This window comes from Sminthopsis crassicaudata, chromosome 1 (assembly GCF_048593235.1).
Source record: "Sminthopsis crassicaudata isolate SCR6 chromosome 1, ASM4859323v1, whole genome shotgun sequence".
Taxonomy (NCBI): domain Eukaryota; kingdom Metazoa; phylum Chordata; class Mammalia; order Dasyuromorphia; family Dasyuridae; genus Sminthopsis; species Sminthopsis crassicaudata.
In genome coordinates, this window is record NC_133617.1 from 175962176 (window position 1) to 175974822 (window position 12647).

The 12647-nt window shown below is 35.7% G+C and overlaps 1 protein-coding gene across 7 annotated transcripts in view; it reads left to right on the top strand.

Moving 5' to 3' along the window:
• The window catches only part of SIRT5 (sirtuin 5), a 102252-nt gene that overhangs the window by 64287 nt on the left and 25318 nt on the right, over window positions 1-12647 (top strand). The window contains exon 1 of one of the 7 annotated variants that reach the window (XM_074272000.1): window positions 11618-11865. The exons of 1 other annotated variant lie outside the window; for it this stretch is intronic. The gene's annotated coding sequence lies outside the window, so the exon portion shown is untranslated. Of the gene's footprint in view, window positions 1-11617; window positions 11866-12142; window positions 12398-12647 lie in introns of those variants that run through there. 5 more of the 7 variants (XM_074271991.1, XM_074271972.1, XM_074272017.1 and 2 more) reach the window with 5 other exon arrangements.

The following is a 12647-nucleotide window of genomic DNA, read 5'->3' on the forward strand; positions in this document are numbered from 1 at the left end:
AGGAGGGAAAGGGACCCACATATGCAAAAATGTTTGGGGCAGCCCTTTTTGTAGTGGCAAGAAAATTGAATGGATACCCATCAATTGGAGAATGGCTGAATAAGTTATGGTATATGAATGTTATGGAATGTTATTGTTCTATAAGAGACAATCAGCAGGATGATTTCAGAGAGAACTGGAAAGATATATAAATTGATGCTAAGTGAAGTAGAACAGATCACTGTACACAGCAACAACAATATTATACCACAATCAATTCTGATGGATGTGGCTCTTTTCAACAATGAGATAATTGAGGCCAGTTCCAATGATCTTGTGATGGAGAGAGCTATCTACACCCAGAAAGATGACTGTGGGAACTGAGTGTGGATCACAACATAACATTCTCAGTTTTTTTGTTGTTGTTTGCTTCCATTTTGTTTACCTATTCATTTACTTTCCCTTTTTGATCTGATTTTTCTTGTGCAGCAAGAGAACTGTATAAATATGTTTATACATAATGTAATAATAATGATTAAATATAATATATAACAATATACATGATGTAATATATAATGTAAATTATAATGTAATAATATATAATAACAATAAACATAATGTAATAATAATAAAATAATATATATTTTAACATGTATATCATATATTGAATTGCTTGCCATCTAGGGGAGGGGTTGGAGGGAAGAAGGGGAAAAATCTGAAAAATAAGGCTATGTAAGGGTCAATGTTGAAAAATTGTCTGTGTATATATTTTAAAAATAAAAAGCTTTTTAAAAAATAAAATAAAATGTTACTGTTTAATTGATAAATTTTCTATTTTCTTTTTATGTCATTACACAGACCTGACAACTTACTTTTTTGTATAAGTCCATAGGTTAACATTTGCCTACTATCCTAAAAACCCCATGTAACAGACCCTTTCTTTAGTGTGAAACTGAGCCTTTTTGCCCTATTATTTTGTGAGCATAAAATTCCCATAGATGTACTCTTGCTGAAATCCATTGGTGACAGTTTCTAGAGTTTTAGAGGAAATTCACTTGAATCTCTAAATAGATCGTCAATAGGGCAGGAACTCCTAGAAAAAATTTGGTGTGCCCTATATAGAAATGGACCCCTAGAAAATTTTGTCTACATCTCAAACTGATGGCCTTATGCATTGAGGGAATCACAAATAAGTTTTTTCACCCAGGTTAGTTTGTTTTCTTCCTGAGGGTAAAGGGGATTAAACCCCAGAAAATGCCAGGCCTCTGTTGTTCCTTGTCCTTTGTTCTTGAATAGGATTTCAAAGAGGTTATTATATTATAACATGGCTCCTCCAGAGCCATCTGGGTCCAGTGGCAAGATATAAATCAGAATTGCTGGAGTTGTTTTTTTAAGTAAGATCTTTAACAGGTCTCTATTCCCTGTGAGTCCCTATTCTGGAATTGCTAAGGGGTTTAGCTTTCTTTCTGAGTGGGAAACCTGATTTTTCTTTTCTTTTTCAAGTTAATCAATGATTATACTTGCTCCATGAGTGAGGGTCCAAAACAGAGATGTGTGAGTTTTGGTGGAAGAGATTGAAAGCAAAGTGGCTAAGCTCTCTAGGACTAAGAGAGAATTTTCAAGTACCAAGTCAAATCGATATGGTTTGCTATCTAAGGTAGTATGACTAGCAGTTCACTCACTCCAGCTCTTAAATCCCTCCTGGAAGAGCTTGTTGGGGTTTGGGAAGTGCCAGAGGGACCAGGTTTCCCTTCAAGATAACAAAATGCGTTTTCTTTTTCTTATTGCCTTTGAGTTGGGAGAGGCCATTTTATTGAGTATAAAGCAAGCAATGCTGCTCATCAAACTTTAGAAAATGTTCTTTGTTGAATCTTTATAAATTCGCATTTGAGTACATTTTTTTTTTACCTGTACATATAGATCCACATTAACTATTTGGAGAATCTTTCCTCTGACAAAAATAGCACTGGGGAAGCTAATGAATTTACAATGTTTAAACTTGAGACCTTAGGGGACTGGATTGGAGATATAGAAAATATGTTCAAAATATACTCTTGCTAAATTGTTATGGGTACCAATTTTTTTTTTTTTTAAGGGAAAGACTATAATGGAGTCTTAATGTGGAAGAGAGTAGGGAGCCTGTTTCCAGAGAAGTATGCTGATATTTAATAGAAGTGTCCTGGGTCCCTAAAATTCCATATTTTAGATTGAAACCAAAAGGAAATATTGCATATTGCTCTAAGGTCTGAGCCCTTCTTGACCACTGTGTCATTACAGAAGGAAATGTAGAACAGGAGAAGAAAAGGGCACTTGAATGGCTTCCAGCTCAGAAAAGAAGTCAGTCTCTTGTTGAGCTAGTAGCAAAGGTTTGAGTTTGAGAGAAATCATTTCAATTGTTTCCCAAAAAATTGGATTTGAGAGACTCAACAACACCTCTTGTTTTGCTGATCTATTTCCTTCTTCTGCTTGAAACAAGCTTCATCTCTTCTTGTTCTGGGTCAAGTAACCACCAAAATGTGCTCTCTGTAGAAAATTGCTTTGCACAGCATCAGTCATAAACAACTGACACTGAATGGCCCAGAAAATTAGCTTGGTGAGAGCACGGGAGCCAAGAGTGAATAAAAAGAAGTCAATTTTGATAGAGTTGTTTCTACTGAGACCATTAAATGATTCACTTCCTTGAACTCTGTTAATTAAATCACAACTGCCTAATTGTGGAATTTGCTGGAATTCAAAGGAAACTGAGTTTGAATTTTCTGCTCATAATTTGTATTTATATTATTTGAAAAGTAGAATAAAGAGAAAAAGAAATTTTATTTCTAAGCTAAAGCCCAAATGTATTCCTTTTAAAGGGAAATGCCCTGAAACTGATCACAACATATGTTACTTTTCCTTTAGACTTCTATGAAAAGTGTTGTATAATAACAAGTATAATTTGTGAAATATTTTAATAAAAAGGTAATAATGAAAATCATATTTAGTAGTAGCACATATAGATGTAATGTTTACAAAATGTTTTTGTTAGTATATCATAATTTGCATGTAACTAATTATTCTTTGTATTAATTCATAAATATAATTTATCAATGATTAATTAATATTATTAATTCTTTACATTGTCTTATTTGAGATTCCCACATCTTCACCCATCCCTTTAAAATCAGAGCCCAACCCCAAAAATGTATCTGCAAAGAAAGGAGAGAAGTTTTTCAAAGGAAAAGTCTAATCTACAGAAGGTGCTAGAGATATGAAATAAAGTGCATGAGCTTTTGGTAATTGATGACTGTTCAGTTTGAAATGCCATTTTTAATTAAGTTTTATCAAAATCAAAAACAACATAATTATTTTTTAGAAAAATATTGTGTTATTTTGTTTTCTTTTTCTTTTTTTCTTTTTGATCTAATTTTTCTTGTGCAGCATGAGAATTGTGGAAATTTCTGTAGAAGAATTGCACATATACTTGCTGTCTAGGGAAGAGGCTGGGAGAAGGGAAAGAAAAAAAAATTTGGAACACTAGATTTTTCAAGAGCGAATGTTGAAAATTATCTATGCAAATGTTTTGAAAATAAAAACTTTTAACAAAAATTTTTCAAAAGAAAAAGGTAATACTAACTATACTTTAGTGTGTATGTATATGTGTGACTATAATGTCAACTATACACACACACATATACTTATATACACATACAAATGGCTAACATTATATGCATTGAAAACAAAACTTTACTGCTTAATTCTTCATTTTGACCAATAGAAAATTGCTTGCCAATGCAATGAAAATAAAGATATTTAAAACAAATTTTCCACTGCTTTTATTGTTATGTGTTGGTTATAGGAGCCCATCTTTTGCAAGAATGTCAATATGCTATATGAGAAAATGAATAGGTAAACATCACATAAAGCTCTAAGGATCTTGTAGTGCAGTTGTAGTGGACTGAAGTTTTTCCCTATCTTATTCTCTAATATTGTGGGAAGGCATACAAAAAGCTTATGTTTCATACCTGTGTTTTTCCAGGTAATGTCCACAGTCTGTTATTGGACCTTATCAGGACAAATCTAAAAAAGAACTTAATGGCAATAACATTACTGACAGAGGGTCCAAAACTTGTAGAACTTTAAGATAACTCCATTTTCTATCAGCAGGTCTGATTGTTTTTTGTTTTGGTTTGTTTTTGCTGAGGCCATTGGGGTTAAGTGACTTGCCTACCTTTTTGTAGTGGCTAAAAACTGGAAATTAAATGGATGTCTATCAATTGAAGAATGGCTGAATAAATTGTAGTATATGAATGTTATAGAATATTACTGTTCTGTAAGAAATGACCAGCAGGATGAATACAGAGAGGCCTGGAGAGACTTACATGAACTGATGCTGAGTGAAATGAGCAGAACCAGAAGATCATTATATACTTCAACAACAATACTATATGATGATCAATTCTGATGGATGTGGCCATCTTGAACAATCAGTTTCATTTGTTCAATAATGCAGAAAACCAGCTACCCCCAGCAAAAGAACACTGGGAAATGAGTGTGAATCACAACAAAGCATTTCTACTCCCTATGTTTTTATCCACTTACATTTTTGATTTCTTTCTCAGGTTAATTTTACTTTATTTCTAAGTTCAATTTTTCTTGTGAAGCAAAATAGCTGTATGAATATGTATACATGTATTGTATTTAACATATACTTTAACATATGTAACATGTATTGGTCTACTTGCCATTAGGGGAGGGGCTGGGGAGAAGGAGGGGAAAAGTTGGAACAGAAAGTTTTGCAATTGTCAATGCTGAAAAATTACCCATGCATATATCTTGTAAATAAAAAGCTATAATAAAAAAATAAAAAGAGAAAAAAAAGTGACTTGCCCAGGGTCATACAATTAGGAAGTATTAAGTGTCTGAAACCAGATTTGAATTCAGGTTCTCCTGACTTCAGGGATGGTGCTCTACCATAGCTGCCCAGGTCTGATTGGTTTTGATTCCATACAACATCATGCTTTTTACAAGGTATCCCTGTAACCTCCCCCCTCTTCCCTTTTCAGCTTCCATTTGTATATTGTCTCCCTTTATTATATTATTTATAAACTCTTTGGCAGAAGGAATGTGTCTCTTTCTTTTTGTTTCCCTGTATTCAGCATAGTGCCTGGAACGCAGCAGATACATATTAAAAATTAAGCCTCAGAATTGTGAATATGATCCTTCATGAGGGGACTTGGGAAAGATTGTAGTATCTTAATGACAAATTGTTTTTCTTCAGAATCTCTATGCCCTTAATGCTGGTGTTTTTACTCTATTGATTATCTCCAATCTATCTCAAATATATCTTGTTTGTATTTAATTGTTTTCATGTTGTTTTTCTCATTAGATTTTGTGCTTCTTGAAATTATGACTATCTTTTAACTTTCTTTGTTTTTCCTGGATTTAGTTTCCGGGCACATAGTAGGCACTTAATAAAAGCTCACTGACTGTCTGATTCTAGTGCTCTTTCCATTCTGTCTTCTCTTCTTATGGTTTTAAAAGAATAGAATTCAGAATCCACTAACTTCCTTTTCTTTTTTGCAAGACAGTTTTCAGGTACAACATGCAATTTTTGGAGCAAATTTTTTCTATAGTATAGACCTAAAGTCTAACTTATTTTTTCTAAAATTCTAAGCCTAAAAAGGTTACTTTATAGAAAGAAAATATGATGTAGGAAAAAGAAGAAAGAAAGTATAATTGTGTTCTGCAACTGAAAAAGTGCTCAGATTAATTTACAAACCAGTAATTCAGCAGGATTATTGACCCTTCCTTTTCAACATTCCCTTGAGTCAACAGTCAATACAAATCAGCTTGAGATATGGAGAGAACATACTATTTAATTAATTTTTTTCCCTCTGACTTTTAAAGTGGTCTGAATTAAGTGCACCTTTTTTTTTTTAATGGAAGATGTCTTTTAGACTTTATTCATCCACTGAAGCTTACAAATCCCAATTCTTCACAGGCTCACTTCTTGACTTTGTAACACTTTGTAACTTAACCCTTGTGTCTGACACAAGTTTTTAAAAGGATGATATTAACATTGACCTGAATAATACAGTGATGAGAAATAACCTATAATAATGATTTCAAAGTACTTTAGAGGCATGGAGTATTGTATAAGTCTTTCATGAAATAATAATGACATTATAATGGCAAAGTAAGAAAATCTCATTTTAGATCATCTTAGAACTAAAGACAAAGGTGAACATACTTCCTTTGCCTCATTGTTTTGTTTAAAATAATATGTACACATCATAATGCATAAACAATCCAAAGAAAACTAGTTAGATCACTCTTTACCAAGTATTATATTGTAAGACTAATGCTTTGCAAAAATGCATTTTTTCCCTCCCCTCTCTTCCCCCCCCCACCATGGCTTCCATTAGACACAAATAGGTACATATATAATATATTTATTTCATTTCTAAAAGTATAAAATTCTAAGGGGCAGCTAGTTGGTGCAGTGGATAAAGCACCAGCCCTGAAGTGAGGAGGACCTGAGTTCAAATCTGAACTCAAACATTTAACACTTCCTAACTATATGATAGTGAATAAGTCACTTAACCCTAATTGCGTCAACAACAAAAAGAAAAAGAAAAATCATATAATTCTAAATTCTAGATGTTTTGGTTTGAAGCACAGAAGGCAACAAATTCTTTTTCTGCCCCTTCACTCTAATAGTAGGAAAATAAGAAGTGATAGACTGATAAATAGGAAGATGCTCTTTCATACAGAAATGAAATGGAGTAGAAAGTTGTTTCAGTGTTATATTCCAGGGAAAAGAAAAAGCAAGAAAAACTGTAGCTAGGTTTCATGTGTATCATTGACAATGGTCTGCAAATTCCACCACTCTCACTCATATACATATCTGGTCACCACCTGACTCTATTCCCACTCTCCATCAGTCTACCTCTGTTCTTTGTTCCAGTATCTCTATCACCACCATCTTCAGGCTTTTCCCTGCAAGCATAGGCAGGCAAGCAGGTAGGAGTCACTTGAATGTCCACTTAGATGCGAAGCAGTGTTCCTTTTCTACTCTAATTTTTTTTTTTGTGGGGGGGGCTAGTCATGAAGACTTTTCTCTGTAAATTCCTTTCAAAAGCCATAAGAATTGGAAAGTAGCCTTTGCTCTAGCCTGTTTACCCTAACCTGTGGTATATTGATAAATATTTAACAAATTTGGAATAAATGTAAGTATAACACACTTTTGAATGAATTACTAACATTTTCTCCATCACTTAATTTTTAATAAATTTTTATTTTTCCAAACACATGCAAAGATATTCACATTGACTTTTTTCCCCCTGAGGCAATTGGGGTTAAGTGACTTACCCAGGGTCACACAACTAGGAAGTGTTAAGTATCTAAGTCTCCATGGCTCTTTCCATCAAAAGTCTATTGGAATCGCCTTGAATCAGTTTATTACTGAAAAGAGCCAGGTCCATCACAGTTGATCATCACATAATCTTGTTGCTATATACAATGTACTCACTTCACTCAGCATCAGTTCATGTAAGTCTCTCCAAGCCTCAGTGAAATCATCCTGCTGATCATTTCTTATGGAATAATAATATTCCATAACATTCATATACCATAACTTATTTAGCCATTCTCCAACTAATGGGCACCTACTCAGTTTCTCGTTCCTTGCCACTACAAAAAGGGCTGCCACAAATATTTTTGCACATATGGGTCCTTTTTTCTTTTTTATGATTTCTTTGATATAAAGGGCCAGTAGAGACACTGATGGATCAAAAGATATGCATAGTTTTATAGCCCTTTGGGCATAGTTACAATCCAGAATGGTTGGATCAATTCACAACTCCACCAACAATGCATTAGTGTTCCAGTTTTCCCACATCCCTTCCAACATTTACCATTATCTTTTCCTGTCATTTTAGTCAATCTGAAAGATGTGAAATGATACCTCAGAGTTGTCTTAATTTATATTTCTTTTATCTTTAGTGATTTAGAGCATTTTTAGCTTTTTATTTTTAAAAATTTATGCAGATAGTTTTTAATATTCACCCTTGCAAATTGTTCCAAATTTTTTCTCCCTTCCTTTTCCCTACCCTCTCCCCCAGTTAGTAATCCAATATATGTTAAATATATGCAGTTCTTCTATACATATTTTTACAATTATAATGCTGCACAAGAAATCAGATTAAAAAGGAAAGTAAGAAAGAAAACAAAATGCAAACAAACAACAAAATAAATGAGAATGCTATGTTGTGGTCCACACTCAGTTCCCACAGTCCTCTCTTTGGGTGTAGATGGCTCTCTTCATCACAAGATCATTGGAACTGGCCTCAATCATCTCATTTTTGAGAAGAGCCACGTCCATCAGAATTAATCATTGTATAATTTTGTTGTTGCTGTACATAATGATCTACTGGTTCTGTTCATTTCATTTAGTGTCAGTTCATGTAAGTCTCTCCAGGCCTCTTTGTAATCATCCTGTTGGTCATTTCTTACAAAGCAATAATAAACCATAACATTCATAATTTATTCAGCCATTCTCCAACTGATGGGCATCCACTCAATTCCCAGTTTCTTGCCACTACAAAAAGGGCTGCTACAAACATCTTTGCACATATGGGTCCCTTTCCCTCTTTTAAGATCTCTTTGAGATAGAAGCCCAGTAGAAACACTGCTGAGTCAAAGAGTATGCATAGTTTGATAGCCCTTTGGACATAGTTCCAAATTGTTCTCCAGAATGGTTGAAGTGGTTTATAACTCCACCAACAATGTATTAGTAGAGTTTTACCATATTTCCTCCAACATTTATCATTATCTTTCCCTGTCATCTTAGCCAATTTGATAGATGTGAAGTGGTATCTCAGAGTTACCTTAATTTGCATTTCTCTGATCAATAATGATTTAGAGCATTTTTTCATATGATTAGAAATAGTTTCAATTTCTTCATCTGAAAATTGTCTGTTCATATTCTTTGACTATTTATCAAGTGAGAAATGCTTTGTATTCTTATAAATTTGAGTCAGTTCTCTATATATTTTAGAAATTAAGCCTTTATCAGAAACACTGGATGTAAAAAAATTTCCCTAGCTTTCTATTTTCCTTTTAATCTTTACTGGTTTTGTTTGCGTAAAACCTTTTTAATTTAAGATAATAAAAATTATCCATTTTGCATTTCTTTGGCCATAAACTCCTTCCTCATAACAGATCTGAGAGGTAAACTAATCACTATTCTCCCAATTTGCTTCTAGTATCACCCTTTATACCTAATCATGAACCCATTTCAATCTTATCTTGATATACACTGTTAAATGTGGGTCATATTGTTTCTGTCATACTGTTTTCTAGTTTTCCCAGCAATTTTTGTCAAATAGTGAATTCTTATCCCAGAAGCTGGAGCTTTAGATTTTTCAAACACTAGCACAGCACTGAATAAGCAAATGAATTTAGGTAATATTGCCAATTCTTTTGTATTGTCTCAATCTACCCATGAACAATTTTTTTTTTTTTTCAATGATTTAGGCCTTTATTTCTGCAAAGAATGTTTTATGGTTAGATTCATATAGTCCCTTGGTGAATCTTGGAACATACATTCTGAAGTATTTTTTGTTTCTATAATTATTTTTGAATGGAATTTCTCTTTTAGCTCTTTTTTTGCTGGTTTTTGTTTGTTTTGTAAACATACACACACAGATATATAGATATATATGTATATATGCACACACACACACATATATATGATATCTCATCTTTCAGTTGTGTACAATTCTTCATGACTCTACTTGGGGTTTCCTTGGCAGAGATACTGAAATGGTTTGCCATTTCCTTTTTGAGCTCATTTTACATATATAGTTCATGTAGATGAGGAATTGAGGCAAACAGAGTTAAGTGACTTGCCCAGGGTTACACATCTTGTAAGAGTCTGAGGCCAGATTTGAACTCAGGAAAATTTGTCTTCCTGACACCACCAGGCCCAGCACTTTATCCACTATTTATAGATAAAAATAGATGTACATAAATATAATACACATAGATAATTGTTAATGACTTATGTGGATTAATTTTGTTTTCTCTTTGCCTAAGCTTAATTTTTTTGTTTTTGGTTTGTTTTTTGTTTTGTTTTTTTTTGGGGGGGAAGTAAGCAAATTATTTTATTTCTCAATATGACCAGGATATTTGGGTTAAATTATATTTAAAATATTTTTAAAGCCTCTGCTAGTTTATTTGGTTGCCATCTCAATATGTTTCACACTAATTATTGACTGCTCATATTTACCACACCATGTGTATTCTAACCTTTTTTTATCTGCCAAGTCACCAAGTTTTGTAAATAATTAATTTAATAAATATTTTAATTATTGGCCTATGCTTAGTTTTGTCAAGATATTAGGATATACTCTGTTTCCGGATCTAAGGCCCTGAGCTTGGCATAACAATAATCCTTTGTGCTTTGGATAATCTGACCTTCTAGAAAAGTCTTTTACTCTGATCAACACCAAGTGTTTACTGAGGGATTTATAATTTTCATATTAATCAATAATTGTTTAGATTTGTTGGGCCTCTCCCTATTTCCTAGGGACCTGAGAGCCAACAAGCTGCAATTTAAAGCCTGTCATGGCTTTTCTAGTGCTATATTCAATATTTATGGTGAAGATGAGCATCTTTGTTTAAAGCTTGTTCTTATTGCAAGTCTTCTAACTTCCCTCCATTACATATGTTTGCTCTTGGCTATAGATAAATACTATTGATGATATTAAGTAAAATTTTATTTATTCCTATGATTTCTAGAATTTTTAATAGAAATGACCAATGGATTTTGTCCACAAGGCTCTTAAGCATCTATTGATGTAATTATATTTCATTTACATTATTAAAATGATTTATTATAGTTATACTTATTATACTTAGGTTGAACCAGTCCTCCACTGTTGGTATAAACCTAAACTGGTAATAGTTTACCACCTTTCTAATGTTTTGCTATAGCCTACTTGATAATATTTTATTTAACATTTTTATTTAAAATGGGATGCTACTCTAATTTTCTTCCTCTATTTTTGTCTCTACTCGGTTTGGGTATCAAGAAGACCGTATTTGCATCATAGAGATTGAAAGAACATCTCCTTATACTGTGTTTTATGTATTATTGGAGCATATATATAAAAATATATATGTATTTGGTTTTGTTTGGAATTGTTTCATCAGATTCACTTGAGAATCCATCTGGATATGTTTTTTCATTGAGTATGGTTTATTCATTTCCGTTTCTGAAGTTGGGTTGTTTAAAGGAAATTTGTTTCTCTCCTTAATATGTGTGGGTTGTTTATTTTTTAAATGCTGTTAAGTATTCCACTACTTTTATGTGTCTGTCAGTGTCAAGTTAGCAGCCATTCATGATAAAGAGAAGAACGGTCTCCCTCCTAGGAAGAGAAGGTGAGAGACAGGATGTCACTAAAACCCGAGGCGTCCGACGGCGAAGAGCGAAAGAACAAAATATAGGTAATGAGGCCCGGTGATTGGCGGGATGCAGTGATGTCTGCAGCGTGACACCTTTAAAAGCAAAGTACAAAGAGCAGTGAGGCGATGTTGGGGGCGGGGGGTGTAGCAGTGATAGAGGAGATAACTGGGAAACCAGAAGGAACCAGCAGGCGGTGAGCAGTTGCGGGAAACGCCGAACGGTTCGGCCAGCCGGTACTCCTCCCTCCGAGGTTACCTCCGAGTGCTCCGGGATGTACGGCGCTGTCACTTTTTGCCTCCCGGGCTGATCTCACTCTCTGGCACGTGCTAGACTCTGAAAGGTTCACGGATTTGATTTGACTCGGTTTGGCTCCCGGGAGTATCCTATTGGTCATCAGCGTTAGTGACTCGCAGCTCCGCTTCTGCAGTGAACAGTAGGTATATGGCACAAGTTTTCCTACAAACCAAAGTATGAACTCCCTGCCCAGGCTGGGGAGTGGAATATTCAGGTTGGATCTAAAAGCACGCTTCCACACCTCAAAGGCTTTGGGGTCGGGGTTGATTGACTCCTGGAAGCTGTTTCCTCTCCCCTCCCCCACCTCTCATAGTGTAATTGAACTTCAACTAGAGGAGGCTCCGCTGGATGGCACTAAAGCTCCCGGAGTGCGACCGACTACACAGTCTCCGCCCTCCAGCCCCGCCCTCCTCCTCCCCTCCTCCTCCTTCCCTTTTCCCTCCTTTCCTTCCCGAGGCGGACAGCTGGAGCCGCTGCTGCGCGTGGGGGAAGTAGTCTAGCACCCGGTACTTCCTCCTGCCCGGCCGTAAACTTCCCGAGCAGGTGGGTGCGTGCCCGGGTGTCGCCAGGCGGAGCCCACCACCCCCTCCGAGGGCTCTGCGGCGGAGGTGGGGCCGCGGCCGCCTGGATCCCTAGCCCCTCCTCCGGCCCTGACGCCGCCAGCCTTTGGCCTAGGTGGGTGCTCCCACTTCTCTGGGCCGCAAGCCCCCGCCAGACCTCCAGCCTGAGGCGGAGCCCGGAAGGGGGCGTGGGAGCTAGGTCCCTGCTCTCGGCCGCTGATGCAGGCCCGGAGGGTAGCCTAGGATAAAGGGAGGCTGAGAGGAGCGGGCGGTCCGGCGGCCCGCCCGCTGGAAAGGAAAGATTACAGCTTGTGCTGGGGAGGAAAAAATTGCTTAAAGGCAAAAACCGGTGTTGTCGGAACTAC